The sequence below is a fragment of the Scyliorhinus canicula genome, chromosome 10 (genome assembly GCF_902713615.1).
Source record: "Scyliorhinus canicula chromosome 10, sScyCan1.1, whole genome shotgun sequence".
NCBI lineage: Eukaryota > Metazoa > Chordata > Chondrichthyes > Carcharhiniformes > Scyliorhinidae > Scyliorhinus > Scyliorhinus canicula.
In genome coordinates this window covers 129,269,993-129,285,724 of record NC_052155.1, presented here as the reverse complement: position 1 = coordinate 129,285,724, position 15,732 = coordinate 129,269,993, and the positions used below count along the sequence as shown (strand labels likewise).

Sequence of the window (15,732 nt, the reverse complement as noted above, 5' to 3'; positions counted from 1 at the left end):
GATCTTTAATTAAGTGATTAAAATGAATAAGTTTAGCTCTGCTAAAATTGTAAAAAAATTAATGCCATGCAAATAGGTTCAGTCAATTATCTAATATTTCAAACACATTTCTCAGCTATAGTTAAAATTAAAAGCTTCTTTAGATTACTTAACTGTCTTATTGCTAGTATTATGTTTTTAATCATGTAAATGTTTGCACTTTATATTTACAAATTTGGCCAAAAAACATCTCTCCTGATATGAAGTGACAATGTGGTAGATAAGATCATGGTTCCAAGGAAGAATGGGGCTTAGATTCAATTCCCAGTCAGAGAAGCTAAATCCACCTTGAAGAAAATGTTCTTACTGTGTAATGCAGGTGCAACTTCAGTCTGATTCCTTTCATTTACTGAAATGTTTAACCTATAAAACTAAATCCACCCATGAGTAAATTTTTGCTAATTTCTAGCTATACATAGATTTTTCAAGTTACATCCATAATAAATCACTAATATAGATTCATGGAGTCACTTACTGCACAGAAAGAGGCCACTCAGCCCATTGGGTCCAATGCTATTTGTCAATAAAACAAACCAGTCAGATTTCCCTGCCATCCCCCTTAGCTCAAAGTGCCAATTGATTTCCTTCAGAAATCATTGATTATCTCTGCTTCCACTAGCCTCGTGGATAGCAAGTTCCAAAACATTCACTATGGAAAATAGTTCCTCCTCACAACTACTGCAATAATAATAATAATAATAATAACCTTTATTATTGTCACAAGTATGCTTACATTAACACCGCAATGAAGTTACTGTGAAAAGCCCCTAGTCGTCACGCTCCGACGCCTATTCGAAGTGACAATGTGGTGGATAAGATTATGGTGCCATGGAAGAATGAGGCTCAGATTCGATTCCCAGTCAGAGAAGCTAAATCCACCTTGAAGAGAAAAATTAATGCCATGCAAATGATTTCAGTCAATTATCTAATATTCAAACACATTTCTCAGCTATAAATAAAATTAAAAGCTTCTTTAGATTACTTAACTGTTTTATTGCTAGTATTATGTTGTTAATCATGTAAATATTTGCACTCTATATTTACAAACTTGGCCAGAAAACATCTCCTGATATGAAGTGACAATGTGCACACCTTTCCCCAAACCTTACATTTATGTCCTCTAGTCCTTGTACTATTAGCTAATGCGAACAGCCTTTCTTGTCTCCCTTACCAGAATCTTGTACAGCTCTATTAAATATAACCTCAATTTCCTTTGCTTCAAGAGGAACAATCCCAGATTTCCAACCTAATCTGGGAGCTAAAATGCCTCATTCTTGGAACCATTACAATAAAATCTTTGCACCTTTTCAAGGACCCTCACAAAACTCCTAAAACTGCATCCGATAATTTAGTTGCAACCTAACCCAGAGCTTTATTGAGGTTCAGCAATAACTTCTCTGCTTTTATCCTCAGCACTTCTATTTATTAAGCCCAAGATGCCATATGCTTTGCTAACCGTTCAGAGATCTGTGCAGGCACACCCCCAGGCCCCTCTATCCCATGCACGCTCTTTAGAACTGTGCCATTAAATTTATGTTGTCTCTTCTTTTCCCTTCTGCCAGAATGCATCGCCTCAGTTCTCTGTATTAAATTCCATCTGCCTCTTGTTTGCCCATTCTGTTTGCCTGTCAATATCCTGTTGCAGTTGATTTGTAACATCCTCACTGTTTCCCACTCCTCCAGGATTGGTACCTGTGGTAAACCACTGTTGCACCTCTATTAGAGGATGTATGGTAGGACCTGTACTACAGGTACGTTGGTAGTCCCTGAGTATAAATATGTGTGTCCTCCATGCTGCAGCCATTTCGCCAGCTGCTGTGGGAGGCCACACATCTTAGAGCAATAAAGCCTCAGTTGTATCCAACTCAAGTCTTTGTGCAATTGATCGTGCATCAGTACCATCAGTAAATTTTGAAATTTTAGTCTGTGTTCCAAATAGTCAAGTCATTTATATATATCAGAAAAACAATGGTTCTAACACTGACCGCTGGGGACCACCACTATCTATCATCGTCCTTCACTCAGTGACCAGTGGCCGCATCTTTTACCGTCACTATTAGGTAGATTCAGGTTTTATGGGTTAACTGTTTCAAGAAATGAAAAGGAATCAGGTTGAAGCCGTGCCTGTATTATACGGTAAGCACGTTCGTTTCAAAGTGGTTTTAGCTGCGATGAATGGATGTTGAAGGGGATCCCGAGCTGGATGAAACACTGCCTCCCGCCCCTGTTTCTCACCTGGAGGCAGCCTTACTGTCCATGCTTCAGCCACAGTTTGGGGCCTGCCCATTAACTTGAAAGTAAGAGTCCGTGCTGTTCAATTACCTCAATTTCTTGAAAATGGCTCAGGCACACGGATCAATGGCACCAGATTCCAGGTCCATCTGCCTCTGATCTAACACTCATTGCACCCTGAAAAACATAACTGATGTGATCAGACCTCCAGGTATTTGCCCAGTGACAACATGTGTTCAATACCATGTGCACATCCAGATATATATCACATCCATCAGCTGATGCAAAGCTGCCTGTCATTTGAAACACAAGGTGCTGGAGTTTGTAATTGAAAAGCTTTTCGACATTGGAAGTTGCCTGACTCGGTAAATAATGGATTACGCTGCTTCAGATGTTACCTTATAAAATGCAAGCTCTGTTCCATATTGCTGTTCTCAAATTCAGTCAGATTCAGTTCGTTTACAAACAGTTACCATTAAAAACAAATTAAAGTGAAGCGCAACAAAGTGCCTGTAATTTTTCAAGGAGGACACCTGATCAAAGAACAAAAGGTCAATGTTATGAATCATCAGAGAGAGGAAAAAATGTTCAAGGGTGACCTGAAAACTGTGTGAAATATAATGATTAAATTACTGATATGGTCATGCTCAGCTTCTAAGTGACAATTTGATTGATATTCATTGCAGATTCTGTTTCATATTCAGGAAGCATCAGCTCAGCAAGCTTCCTTAATTTTGTGATCAGGTCAGTTGAATAATAAGATAATAAAGCCAGCTTTAAGACACTGGCTGATAAATGCAAAGTGGAGGCCATCAAAATCTCTATATAATTTCTGATTTAAATGATCAGTGTGTAATTCAAAAGAAGGAATGAAATGAGAGAACATTAACAAGTGTCCTACGTTGATATTCAGTCATCATTAGCTTTAAATTTCTCCCTCTTATCGAATGACAAGTCTAAAGAAGTCAATTATGAACCAGCCCATGTCTGCTTTTAATTCCATGTCAAATATTACGGCGGCGATTTTTAGCTTGTGTTCTCCATCAGAGAGAACGGCGCCCTGGGCAGAAAATCCAGAGAGAATCGGGAAATGCGATTCTCTCTGGAGAGATTGCAATTCCCGATTTCCCCAGCCCCTTACCAATGACAACACGAGGTTCATGCCCATAAAAAGCAAGAACCTAATTTTGATTGATTTCAGTCAACACAATTTCTCCCGCAACACGATTTCTCCCCCACACTGAATATTCACACCCCGCCGATGTGACTTCACTTCGGTCAAGGTCACAACAGGTTTTGAAAAACGAAATTCAGTCGAGGGGATCACTCCAGGGATGTGAAGGTAAGTATAACCCCGAGGGGGAAAGTGACACAATACCCCCAGGCACAGCCCCCTGAGACAGGTTAACACTGCCAGGCTGACACTGTGGCAATCTGGCAGTGCCAACCTGAACCAAGAGGTATGCCAACCTGAACCAAGAGGTAGTGTTGGGGGCAGTTCTCGGGGCAGGTCCTTGTGGGAGCCCCATGGGAGAGTTTCCAGCTATGTGAGGTTGTGGGGGAAAGCGGGCAGTCAGAAGGGAACTTGCAGGGACTGGAGGAGTAGAAAGTGAGGGAGAGTCTTGCAGACATGGGGAGAGTGGGCAGTGAGAGGGGTCTTGCAGACACTGGGTGTGAGGGAGGTGAGGGGGAATGCCAATGAAACTTCTGCGGTGGTGAGGGGTGGTGGAGCCCCCGATGATTGTTCAGGGAGGAAGCGAGAGACCTTGATACCTCCATGGTGGTGTAGGAGGGGACTTGTCCTCCAGGACTAGAACATAGAACACTACAGCGCAGTACGGGCCCTTCGGCCCTCGATGTTGCGCCGACCTGTGAAACCATCTGAAGCCTATCTGACCTACACTATTCCATTTTCATCCATATGTCTATCCAGTGACCACTTAAATGCCCTTAAAGTTGGCGAGTCTACTACTGTTGCAGGCAGGGCGTTCCACACCCCTACTACTCTCTGAGTAAAGAAACTGCCTCTGATATCTGTCCTATATCTATCACCCGGTGATAGCGGTGCTGACTGACTGGGGTGCCTTTTAAACATGTCACCCGATCTCTGTGAAGCCGGGTGCCAGCTCTATCAGAACCCGACCTGCCATATTGATGGCGTAAAACCCACCCACTAATTTATTTTACTCAGAGAAACTTTGGGCAGCATTATTCTGGCTGTTCACGCTGGTGGGATATTATGGTCCTGCCAACGGCACCCCCCATGTCGCAGGTTTCTTGGCAGTGTGGGGTGAGTTCAACAGGAAACTCTGTTGACAGTGGCGGGACAAGAGGATTCCGACACTGGCCACTGGTGACGCACCCTCCATTGCTGCAGAACATGTCGTGGTAGGGCAGGGAATTCCTGCCCTCGCTACCCAGAGAGAAAAACTGCTCTGGACAGCTGGAGAGCTACACGCCAGTTTTCAGTTTGAGCCTGACACTTTGAAAAAAAAATGGTATGATTCTGCTGTACATTATGAAAGAAAGTCCAGACACACCCTTCTGAACCAATCATTTAATAACATCAGATTATTCCAAGGTTAGGTAGGCAGCAGAAATGAATTGTTCAAAATGGCTGATCTGCATTCATAAATGGCAAGACTGGGGGGGGGGGGAAGTTAACCCCAAAATATGCACAAGGCTTTGGTGGGAGGTTAAAGTGTTAAGAATCTGAACCCTGATCCCAGTCCACAACCAATTCGCCCGCTTCCAATTCGAACAGGGGCATAAAAGGAGCAGAGCTGGAAACCAACCCACTCCAAATATTCAGATTGGCACTTCAAATATTATAATGGATTAGTGACCCTCATTAGCATTCATAATGGAAGCCTCTACACCATTTCTGATTTTAATTTGAGTGTGTAGCTAACAACAAAGAGTGAAATTTGGTAGCGAGACCTCAATAAGGATTGTTGGATCCAAAAGGTAAGTAAGTATCTTGCCATTTGATGTGTTATCTGTGTTGGTCTAACATCAACTGCAACTGGATGCAGTGAGACTCTAATCAGGCTTCCGACACAGGAGATGGTCCAACACTGTTTTATTGAACCTGTTGATTGCTGTATATAATCTGCTGTGGGTTGACACTCAATCTAACTGATAACCTCCTACTGGCTTGACCAGACTAGCTCTCTATCACATGGTGATGATGTTCATTGGCCTGTGCACTGTGTCTATCTCCTTGGCTGTGTCCTGTGAGAGAGGGAGAGCCTTAATGCCCTGTGGGTTTTATAGTGGTGGTGTCCTGTCTGGTGATTGGTTGTTCTGTGTCGTGTGTGTTCATTGGTTATCCTGTGTGTCAATCACTGCCTGCCTGCATCTCATGATATACATGAGTGGATATTATGACATCATCTACCCACTAGATCACTCCCCCACCAACACCTTCCCCATCTCCACTGCCACTATTGGGCAGCTGCTGCTACCTTTTGTTCTCCCTCACGTTTTTGCCACCTTACCACCCCCACCCCAAAGCCTCCAACCTCCTGTCCATGTCTCCGATCATCCCTAATGCCTCCAACCTTCCCCTCAAGCCATAAACCTCCCCAGAGGCCATATTTCTCCAGACCCCTGACATTCATTCATTCATACAGCAGTCTCCAGCCTCCCATGAGGGCTCTGATCCCCAAACCTCCTTCCCCACCATGCTCCCAAAATCCATGGCATCTGACCCCATCCCAGAGGGCTTTGTTGTGGATAGGAATTTCCTGTGGAGGCAAAATCTGAAATGTCCATTAATGCAATGACCATTCTGCTGATTTCTATTTCTCCCAATATTTACTACATACCTCATTACCAATCAGTGTAAATGATCAAGACATGTGAAAAACATCAAGCTCATCCAGTACATTCCTTCTTTAAGTTTGAAAAAGAAAGTATCCATCGATCCATCATTCATGGGCATTACAAACAGCATGCTTAAGTTCATGCAATGTGGAATCTTTTCAATTTTTAATATCACTTATACTGATGACTTAAAAATGTAATTAAAATTACAGAAAGGAACAGCGCAGCTGTCAGGGAAGATATATATTTTTAAAATCGCTCAATAAAGAATCTCAATATGATACCAGAAAGAAAAAAATACTTCCCTGCTGCACCTCAAGTTCTGGATTCAAGTTTATACATCCTTTGACTTTGAAGAGTCAAGATAATTTTGGGCACACACATTGATTGATGCAGATAAAAGAGCGAAAAAGTTTGGTCATAATGTACACACAACAATTGTACCTGATTTCCCTCAGTCTTTTACACTGGTTTTTCTTTTATGCTTTCATGACAGTTGTCCTTGTAATAACCGGCACAGAACACAGGAGGCTGGATTGATTGTTTCCCTGTGTGACTCGAGGAGTATGAGCTCCCCCGCTAACTCCGGGGTTATTGCCAGGTGCATATAAGGTTGGCCAGAAAGGGACCGACCGACAGAGCGGGGACCTGGTAAAGTCTGACTGGGCCCCTATGGACATAGTATGTGTTATAAATAAACGTCTTCTTAATGTTACTCACCTGACTCCATTTCACCTTTATTAAAGTCCTCTGGTACAAATACATGTCCTCTTCCACATTGTATAATTGAAAACTCCTTTCCCTATGTTCATGGATTTTATGTAGATCATTCATATCCATTTTTACTCCTAATGTCCATGGGCGCGATTCAGCCATCATGTTGCACTAGGCATGGAGCCAGGTGCAATGAGTAAACCCCACAAGAGCCCAAATTGTGGTTCACATCAGGTGCCTGGCCGATCGCAAGTCACCTGATTCACTATGCCTTGTGCAATTTGCATCACGCTCTTGCTGGGCATGATCCAGATAATGAGATTTCAATGAACCATGAGGCTCACTTAATTACCAGGACGTCATATTCACCTGGCACCCAGGAGTCAATGGCTGCGCCTGCAAGACATCAACTGGGTGCCATTTACACCATTGGATGTGGGGGAAGTTCTGTGGTGGGGGTCTTGCGTGAGCAGGGAGGTGTATTATGCTTTTATAGCAGGGCTCCCTGATCTTTGAAAAGCCTCAATTAGAGCCTGCTCCACCAACATTATGTTGTGGGACCCACCCCTTACATTTTTTGTTCATCAGTTTAAAAATACGGCGGGTAAACCCACCTATGCCACCAGCATGCTACCCTCCATGTTTCCCACCTGGATGCCTCGCCAAAAAATGGTAAAATTCCACTTCATACTTTCCTCCCAAATCACCTGGCCAGCCCTGCATCGGCCTTCCAATTCTGAGTTCCTGCTTTCAAATATCTAAAAGTATCATCAAACCAGTCAAAAGAGTGTCTGGAGGAGGAAAAGGAGCAAAAACACATCACTGATGAACAAGCCCAATCATTTATTTTGATGCTTGCAGCCACCAGTTCAGAAACCGACACTGCTTGGCTAAAGTGGATAGTGTGGAGTTTGAATCATCACATGGTGAGTCACAGTGTATGACTGGGCTGCAGGCCATGGGTGAAGTTTAAAGCGCTTATCAGCTCACCGGAGGGCAAGGTGGCAGATAGGTACTCCTGTAGAGAAATCTGAGGGGTACACTGATGGACTACAATACAGGAGAGTGCTGAACTGGCATGCACACTTAAATGCTGGGTGTATTAACTGGTTTGTCAGACATCTCCCTGTCACTGTAAAGAGGAATGGAGGAGTCTGGCTCTGATCTAATGGAGAGCTTGGTACTGAGCTCGTCCCGCTCGCAGCCTCTGCTCTTACTCCCTGTTATGCTACTGACCCAGAGGCAGTCTCACCATCTGCCCTATACCTGTTGCAAACTTTGTGTGGACAGGTTATGCATTCCTCTGCCATCTCCCTTCCCCCATCCCAAAGTGAAGATGTGGCAACACCCTTTGGCAAACCCAAGGACTCAAAAAGCACAGGTCCTCTTCCTGAGGGATCGGAGCAAGAGGCCTTCCTATATGACCACAGCGGCCTGGGAAGAGGTTGATATTGTGGTCAGCACCCATGTGGTCCAAAAGAGGACAGGCTGTCACTCATTCTCTCTTTTCTCCATTCCAGGTGCTAACCGGGTCGAGAGGAAGGCCAGCCTCCTCCTCAGAAGAAAGCCCCGGCCCCCAGCCAATGTCAGAGGAGGAGGTGTTTTCACCTGTAGAGCTGTCACAGTATTCACCTGCACCCTCCACCAGCACCGAGGCATACATATTAGTGGGTCATAGATCTGGTGTAGGCTTGAGGTCAGTCACTAATGGTCACTTCATAGGGACATGTCCTTAGCTGGTGGAGGCAGTGACAGTCGAGATCTCTGGCACACAGTGGGCTGCTGCAGAACAGGCCCATGAAAGGTCCGGGTCAGATAACGAGCCTCTGCAATTGGCCATAGGAACTGCACTGTGGTTAGCACTGCTGCATCATAGCACCGGGGACCTGGGTTGTATTCCAGCCTTTGGTAACTGTCAGGGTGGATTTCCTCTGGGTGTGCCCCTTAACTCCCACATCCAAAGGTGTGCAGGTTAGGTGGATTGCCCATGTTAAAATTTCCCCTTAGTGTCCAAAGGTTGGATGGTGTGGATAGGGTGGGGACTAGGCCTATGTCGGGTGCTCTTTCAGAGGGTCACTACAGACTCAATGAGCCGAATGACCTCTTTCTGCACTGTAGGAATTCTATGGATTCTATGGGTTTCTGCTGGAGATACAAAGAGACACAGGGAAACATTAAGCGGTGGTATCAGAGACCCTCAACAAATGTCATGAGAGATAGTGCAGTCCTTTTCTGTGCTCTTTGATTTGGTGGTTTTGGTATGCGAGTGCATCGAAGTCTCCATGGGAAGCGTGCCAGATGCCTTGGTGACCCAGGTTCAGCAGGTTCTGTCATATTTGCACTTGGATCTACATTCCATCATTCCAGCCATGTGTATGTTTCTGCACTAGCTGAGCAATAGGGGAACAAGGAACCTCAACCTTCGAGGTGTCTTTCCTCTCAAGGAACCACGGAGGGTCCATAAGGAAGTCAAAGGCAGGAAAACCGTCAGCTAGATACCCTGGGACAGTCTACCTAGGACTTTCCAGGGGAGCCCTGCCATTCCAAACACCCTATACCTGTGACCCCATCACCTCCAATTGGTCAGGCCGAGGAGGGCACACCTACTCCACAGCAGGAGACAATTTAGCACTCCAGTGTCCTTCAGGCCTTAGGCTTCTCGAGGACACCTGGCACTATCTTCTGAGACAATGTAACCACCTGGGATGGCCACTTACAAAGGGAAACATGGCCACTTACAAAGGGAAATATGGCCACTTGCAAAGAATCACGGGAAATATGGCCAATGCAGGATCCAGACGAACTCAGAACTTAAGTGTATATTTGCCACTAGATAACCAGACACAATCGAAAACCCCCAGCCAATTTACATTCTAATGGCCCATTTCCTCAGAACAAAAGACTTGTACTCAGGTATCAGATACAGATACAGACTCATCGGCGCCACTCCCTTCACCCAGGAAGCCCAAACAGCCAAGGTCAATGACCGCTCAGGACACGCCCAGCCATTAAGGCACCCGGCCCATTATTGGCTAAAATCGAAGGCAGTAATCGAAGCCTGCCGAATTATTGGGTCCAAAGCTAAGGACTGCCCAAAAGAGCGCAAAACCCCCGAAGGATAAAAAGAGACACTGCCATGTGTTCAGTCTCTCTTGGCCCCGGCTTACGCCTAAAATCAATTGCATTCTGGCCCTTCCTGGTGAAGAACATCTTGGGAAACCAAGGATGGATGTTCCTCCCATTCATACATACCTGCGCATGGAGATATTGCTCTGACAAGGCTGAAGAGAACCAAGTGAGAGAAACCTTCTCTCAGGCTATTCCACTTGCCTTCACTGGCCTTGAGATTCAATAGAGAGACCTTTGCCTTGTTAAAATGGGAAGAATAACCATGAGTCCTTCTCAGGCAAGTCCATTCACCCGGGAAGATGGAGATTTGCAGTTGCAATTTAGCGGCCATTGACTCACATTCCCCTTGTAAGCACCCTTTTCTGTTTCTCCCGTCACCTCTAATCCTAACTAGAGCCAATGGCAAATGGCTCAGAATGAGCTCAACACCATGCTGGGATCCTGTTGTTATGAGCACCTTCTGCCTCTGGCCTGCTGCTATGTGGGCTTCACCATGCAATGAGGAGTGCCAGTGATTATACCTCTGAGTTTCCCTGTTTTTTTTATTACTTATCTTTAAATTTAGTGTACCCAAGTCAATTTTTACAATTTAATAATAACCTTTATTGTCACAAGTAAGCTTATATTAATACTGCAATGAAGCTACTGTGCAAATTCCCTAGTGGCTACATTCTGGCGCCTGTTCGGGTACACAGAGGGAGAATTCATAATGTGCAAATTACCTAACAGCAGATATTTTGGAACTTGTGGGATGAAACTGGAGCAGCCGGAGGAAAACCACGCAGACACAGGGAGAACATGCAGACCCCGCACAGACAGTGACCCAAACTGGGAATCGAACCTGGGACCTTAGCGCTGTGAAGCAACAGTGCTAACCACTGGTGCTACCGTTCCATCCAATTTCGCTTGGCCAATCCACCTACCCTACACATCTTTGGGTGTGGGGTAAAACCCATGGGGAGAATGTGCAAACTCCACACGGACAGTGACCCAGAGCCCGAATCGAACCTGGGACCTTGGCGCCGTGAGGCAGCAGTGCTAACCACTGTGCCACCGTGTTGCCCTAGCTCCCCGTTATTACTAAGGTGACCCTTTGGTTGGCCAGTTGTGCTGACCTTGAACTCCAATTACTTGAGAGGACCCCACTCCCACCTCAATGTATTGCTGTTGGATATTTGAGGGCGGGCTTCTTTGCTGCAGAGATGGTGTGTGTTACTTACCAAACCTACTCCACCATCCTCTCACCCGTCCCCCTCCCTGTCACCCATAAACATCCCCCATCACCACTGACCCCATCATTGTGGCCTTTACTCTCCCCTCTGAGGACGATCTGGCCCTCGTTTTTGGTGAGAACACTGACAATCGTCCCAGTCTAGCTGGAATCTGACTTGCTTGTTGCTCTGGAACATGTTGACATCTGCCCATTGGTGTGTCCGCTAGATCCAAAAAAGTTCAAATCAAGGGAATGAGATGTTTTTTATGTGAGTCACCAGCAGCTCCATCTGTAACATGCAATTGCTTTGGTCTGCTTTTAGCTTCCGAACCTTGAACACTTGCCATAAATGATCGTGTTCTCTCCATGTGCTCTATTTTGGAAAAGAAAATTGTTTCTTATCTGAAAATGTTCACAATATGTAGCCTATTTTAAGATCTATCAAATTTGGAGAGGTTCATTTTCATTCTACACTGTGCTTATTAACTCTTTCAGCTGTCTTGCAATTAATAGGCACGTTCCTCCGAAAGGAACAGATGGAACAGTTCTGTAGAAGTCTATACTTCAAAAAAAAATTGGGGACAAATCCCAAATGAAATAAAGGAGCATGAATGGAACAGGTAGAATCTCATCTGCCATGCAGCAACAGATTTGGAAGCAGGAGGGAGGGGAATTTCGCAGAGTTGCTCATCGTGATGTCTATGAGACACGATCCTGCCTTCGAATGCTCTTTGCAGAGGGAGGCCCTTACCAGAATGTGCTGGAAAAACGCAGCAGGTCTGGCAGCATCTGTGGAAAGGGAAACCAAAGTTAACGCTTCCAAGTTAATATCAATCTCCTTTGGAAATTTCACCTTCAAGGTCTCCCATCTGAATTGGCAGTGCCCACTTTTCTCAGAGGGGCTGCTGACCACCCACAACTTAATCGGTCCAATTGGCTCTCCTGCTTCCTGTCAAAATTGAATGGGGTCCTAGAGGTTGTCTCAAGGAAGGTTGCCTATGTGCATGAATTTCAGGCATCATCAGGGTCTGGACCCACATATGAAGCCGGTCCCTGCTTAAAAACAATGCCGGTCTGTCATATGTATCAAGAATTACATATTAGCCAGGTGAAGTATTGCTTCTGTTCAGCCTTCGCAATTACTAAAATACACTGTCAATCATACAAACACCACCAGGAACCTTCCTGTCCTGAGTGATAATTCAAAATTGCAACAATTGAGCCAGTATGGTGTCTAGCATTCTATTACAAGTCTTAATAGATACATTACTCTCTGGCCAGGACTTCCCATTCCCCGCTGCTAAGATCAGGAATCCCGCGTCGGCCCAAAAACGGGATCGACACTGGGCAGCGGACCCGTCCCCAGTCTTCAGTCCCGTCCCACTGACCATCGCAGGATTCCCGCCCCGTGCCAGCGAGAATATGTAAAAAGCTTCTTTGCATTGATTTGATTGTAATTAATGCGCTGGAAGCCCTAATCTCCACTACCCACCCCACCCACCATTTTATGTTTCACCCCTCCCAGCTGAGAGTCACAGGGGCGTGATTTGGTGTTTGTATAAATGGGGTCCTGGTGCCCTGGTCCTTGAGGGGAAGCAAGTAGCTAAGTAACTTATTTATTGTTTTCTGCTTTGCGAGGGGGTGAACGGCTGGATCTCTGGGACTAGTGGGAACCAACTTGGTGGCAAATATGTGGACTTGGGGTGTCCCCCTCGGGATTCGGGTTCCATCGCTGAACCTCCCATTGCTGCTGTAAAAGTCTAGCATCTCACCTCTTGGGTGTTACTTACAAGCACACAACCCCTCTCAGAGTAACAGCCTCACTAGTGAGACTGTCAGCCAACTCATTCCCAAGGATTACGCGATTTCTCCAGGCCTTGCAGGTCAACTGCAACCCATTGGTATCACACGGTATACGTATATGGATCCCGGACCCGCATAGAAAACCTGAACAGCTCCCTTCATAATCTCAGTTTTAAACCCAGGCTCCCAGCAAAGGCACACATCTCTCAATGACCCCCCATCAGAAATGGAATTTGGAACTCAGTCTGCCATGTTTACTATCTACTGGCCGCTGCTGATGTCATGGATGCACAGTGGCAAAACCATCAGGACAAGCCCAGGGAAGGCCTGCACAACAGGAGCCTGCCCCAGAACAGCAGGGGCCAGCTGATGAGGCTAAAGCGCTGGCCATCCAGCTGAACAAGGAGGAGGTATGAAGGTGGCACTACATCAGACCACATTTCTATCGCCGCACCCGCCCTTTGAGAGGCTACCAGACTATGTGTGCCGCTCTCGACTCTGCCTCACAAGGAGACCATACGCCGCCTGCTCCAGATGGCATCAGATCTGGCACCCTGAGGTCGAGGAAAAGAACACCCGTTACTGGAGACCATCACGTTGATGGCTGCCCTCAAGGTCTTTGCCTCTGGTTCACTCCAGGGCTTGAACAGGGACATGTGAGGGAGTTCGTCAACATTTGCGCACAAATGCATCTGAGATGTCACAGATGCCCAATTAGCCCCAGCATTCACCTAAATCCACTTCAACCTCAGCCAGGTCCCAGGGCTGCTCGAAGGATGTCCCAGGTTTGATTCCCGGCTTGGGTCACTATCTGTGCTGAGTCTGCACGTTCTCGCAGTGTCTGCGTGGGTTTCCTCCGGGTGCTCCAGTTTCCTCCCACAAGTCCCGAAAGATGTGCTGTTCGGTCATTTGGTCATTCTGAATTCTCCCTCCGTATACCCGAACAGGCGCCGGAATGTGGCGACGAGGGCTTTTCACAGTGACTTCATTCCAGTGTTAATGTAAGCCTACTTGTAACAATTAGAAAGATTATTATTATGAGCTGTCATTACTGCCATGCCCCAGGCCCAGGGGTTTATTGGTGGCACACATGTCACCTTCAGAGCACCAGTTCACCAGGGGCTGCCCTTCATTAACAGAAAGGGGCTCCACTTCCTGAACGTACAGTTCCAGTGCAATCACCAGCAGTACATCATGCATGTCTGCACAATACTCGGAGAGTGCATACAATGGTTACATCCTGGCACACACAGAGCTTCCTCCACCCAGACATACATAAAACAACACACGGTGAGGAGAAAGTAATTGGGTGAGAATAACGGGAATGGGAGAAAAAGGTTTCAGATGAATCTTCACTGCGACAGTTTTGGCCTCTGTAGACACTGGTTTTCTCCAAATGTGACCCTCTGGGGAATTGGTTTACATAAGAGATTCAGGCAGTGCAATTCTGACCTCTGACCACCGGATGGAGCTTACACACGAGATTCAAGTCACTGCAATTCTGACTTCCGACCACCAGATGGAGCTCACATAGAAGATTCAGGCCAATACAATTTTGACTTCCGACCACTGGTTGGAGCCCTCATCTCCCTGATATATTACTGGAAGTTTAAACCAGAGAATTTTACAGTGTCTTCCATTTGCCTGATCTCTGTACAGAACCTTCAGCTGTATTATAAAGAATGTTCGCAGATTGGGGGCTGGATTCTCCATTTGCCAATGCTGAAATCGCTTTTAGGGATTGGCTGGAGAATCCGTTTTTACGCCAAAATCGGGGGTGGCGCCATTTCTCGTATATTCTGCCCCCTCAAAAATGGCGTCATCGTTGAGCATGCCACACGCCATTAGGATGGCTTCAGGACGTCATCTGAGGCCCTCCCCCGATGCTCCGCCCCCGATGGGCTGACTTCCCAAAGGCTTCGGTCGCATGTCCTCTCAGTTTTCAGGGACCTCGCATGGTGGCTGCGAACTGTGTAAAACATCGGCATGGTCGGAGGGAGCTGGCATGGGGGGCTTTAGCGGGGGCTGGGGGAACTGGTGGGGGGTGGAAAGGGGGTGGCGAGGGGGTGGCGAGACGGGTTACGGGGGGCACGATCTGGCAGGCCGGTTCCACGTGCAGCTGCGCCATGTTGTACCTTTTGGTCGTAAGACCAGACGCTTCCTCCGGACGTAGCCCTAAAATCAGAGAATTCAGCCCTGGTTCTTCCCAGCCATTCAGAGAGAGGGTTAAAGAATCACAGACCTGTTTGAGAAACTGCTTGCAATTGTCCACTCCAGAAGTTTCCTTTCACAGTTCTGACTGCTGTCCACCTTTTTAACGAGGAATACCTTCACAGATTTGACTAGAAGCTTTTAAAAAGCACCTGGCACAGAGAGAGCCGAAAGAGAGTGCCTTCAGCTGAACCTCTTTTTAGAACTGAGGACAAAATGGAGCTCTCCAGATCACCCACCTTTTTTCTGGCAGATTCTGAATGGCTCCACCAATTGCAAGCAACAACAGGAGATAGTTCTGAATTTCAGAGTCACCGATTGACTGCTTGCCAAGTCTATCAAACTGACATCATGGGTTCTGCCACAGAACCTAAAAAAGGAAGTTCTGGGCACGTCCATTAAACCAGGGGTGTTTCAGATTTGTAGCAGCTGGCAAGAAGATTGTAGATTAAAAGCAGCCAGGACAGGAATTGAAAAGAATTGAAAAGAAAACTCAGAACAGACAAAGGTTTTACAACAGTATCCTATCAGAATGGTGAAGCAGCCTCGATGGGGCGAAATGC

At 46.2% G+C, this 15,732-nt stretch overlaps 1 long non-coding RNA gene across 1 annotated transcript; it reads right to left on the bottom strand.

Moving 5' to 3' along the window:
* Nucleotides 1–726: 726 nt before the first annotated feature.
* LOC119972951 lies at nucleotides 727–15,352 on the bottom strand. The gene is made up of 3 exons (XR_005462190.1): nucleotides 15,201–15,352; nucleotides 2,362–2,448; nucleotides 727–918 (listed from the first exon to the last, which is right to left on the bottom strand). It is a non-coding gene; the product is annotated as an uncharacterized LOC119972951 (long non-coding RNA).
* Nucleotides 15,353–15,732: the final 380 nt, after the last annotated feature.